Raw genomic sequence first — 2,500 nt, forward strand, 5'->3', positions numbered from 1 at the left:
AGTCCAGCGTCCAGCCCCTGTTCGTCGAAAAATCTGCGCTGCCGATTTTCCACGCGGCAGCCCCTCTTTTCGTCAGCGTGCCCCCCTGACGAATTTTCCTGCCTGGCCCGGCCAGTCCAGCCCCTGTTCGTCGAAAAATCTGCGCTGCCGATTTTCCACGCGGCAGCCCCTCTTTTCGTCAGCGTGCCCCCCTGACGAATTTTCCTGCCTGGCCCGGCCGGTCCAGCATCCAGCCCCTGTTCGTCGAAAAATCTGCGCTGCCGATTTTCCACGCGGCAGCCCCTGTTTTCCTCAGCGTGCCCCCCTGACGAATGTTCGTCGAAAAATCTGCGCTGCCGATTTTCCACGCGGCAGCCCCTCTTTTCGTCAGCGTGCCCCCCTGACGAATGTTCGTCGAAAAATCTGCGCTGCCGATTTTCCACGCGGCAGCCCCTCTTTTCGTCAGCGTGCCCCCCTGACGAATTTTCCTGCCTGGCCCGGCCGGTCCAGCCCCTGTTCGTCGAAAAATCTGCGCTGCCGATTTTCCACGCGGCAGCCCCTCTTTTCGTCAGCGTGCCCCCCTGACGAATTTTCCTGCCTGGCCCGGCCGGTCCAGCCCCTGTTCGTCGAAAAATCTGCGCTGCCGATTTTCCACGCGGCAGCCCCTCTTTTCGTCAGCGTGCCCCCCTGACGAATTTTCCTGCCTGGCCCGGCCGGTCCAGCCCCTGTTCGTCGAAAAATCTGCGCTGCCGATTTTCCACGCGGCAGCCCCTCTTTTCGTCAGCGTGCCCCCCTGACGAATTTTCCTGCCTGGCCCGGCCGGTCCAGCCCCTGTTCGTCGAAAAATCTGCGCTGCCGATTTTCCACTCCGCAGCCCCTGTTTTCGTCAGCGTGGCCCCCTGACGAATTTTCCTGCCTGGCCCGGCCAGTCCAGCGCCCAGCCCCTGTTCGTCGAAAAATCTGCGCTGCCGATTTTCCCCGACGAACCTGCAGCTGCACAAATCCGCGCTGCCACTGCCCCATTGTCTGGACCAACAGTCTTTTCCATCAAGCCCTGGACTATAAATCGTCCAGACTCATCGCCAGCACCCGCTGCCGATTCTGCCGACTTTGCCGATTTCGTCGGCGCTGCCGATTCCAACACTGCACCCACCGTGTCTAAACCAGCGCTGTTTCGTCAGCGTGTCCCCTTGACGAATTTCCCTGCCTGGCCTGGACAGTCCATCTTCCAGCCCATGTTCATCGAAAAATCTGCGCTGCCGATTTCCCCGACGAACCTGCAGCTGCACAAATCTGCGCTGCCGATTTCCCCCCCTGTCGGCATGGCTGCCGCTGCCCCGATGTCCAGACCAACAGTCTTTTTTGTCGACTTTGCCGATTTTGTCCGCGCTGCCGATTCCAACACTACCCCCTGCATCCAAACCAGCATTGTTTCGTCAGCTCTTCCCCTGACGATTTTAGCCCTGTAACAAACAGTAGGCCTCCAATCCCGCCAACGGGAGCCAAGTTGATAGGGAAGAGAATTGAATGACGCGCCTGGTCCTCGCACCCCGCCACCCGAGGGGCCTTTTTCCCGGCAGCCTCTGAAAAACTCTAGCTTTCACGGTCCTCGCCGCCCCTCACCACCATGGCAGGCCTCTAATCCCACCCATCAGCAGTTGTAGCCGATAGGGCAGTGATTTGAATGACGCGTCGCGGGCCGCCGGGTCATCTCACCCGGCCATTAATTGGAGCGTTTTTGGCTGGCCGAGGATGGGGGGATGGATCTCTTCTTCCGAAAAAGCAAACAGTACATCGGGAGTTATGTTGACGGGGCATGGAATTGAATGACCCGTCGCGGGCCGCCGGGTCATCTCACCCGGCCATCCCGGGGAGCGTTTTTCCCGGCAGCATCGGGGAAACTCTTGCTTTCACTGCCCGCTGCCCAAGTCCCCACTCGCATCGGCCCCCCGCGCCAACAAGCCAACGCTGCCGAATCGGCAGACACTGCTGCCGAATCTGCCGACACTGCCCCGCGGGCTGCCACTGCCCCAGTGTCTAAACCAGCGGTCTTTCTCATCGAGCCTTGGACTATCCAGTCCGTCCTGACTCATCGCCAGCACCTGCTGCCGATTCTGCCGACTTTGCCGATTTTCTCGGCGCTGCCGATTCCAACACTGCGCCCACCGTGTCTGAACCAGCGCTGTTTCGTCAGCGTGTCCCCTCGACGAATTTTCCTGCCTGGCCTGGACAGTCCACCGTCCAGCCCGTGTTCGTCGAAAAATCTGCGCTGCCGATTCTGCCGACTTTGCCGATTTCGTCGGCGCTGCCGATTCCAACACTGCCCGCCGTGCCTGAACCAGCGCTGTTTCGTCAGCGTGTCCCCTCGACAAATTTTCCTGCCTGGCCTGGACAGTCCATCGCCCAGCCCATGTTCGTCGCAAAATCTGCGCTGCCGATTTTCCCCGACGAACCTGCAGCCGCACAAATCTGCGCTGCCGAATCTGCCGACACTGTCCCGCGGGCTGCCACTGCCCCAGTG

Source organism: Populus nigra, chromosome 2 (genome assembly GCF_951802175.1).
Source record: "Populus nigra chromosome 2, ddPopNigr1.1, whole genome shotgun sequence".
NCBI classification, from domain to species: domain Eukaryota; kingdom Viridiplantae; phylum Streptophyta; class Magnoliopsida; order Malpighiales; family Salicaceae; genus Populus; species Populus nigra.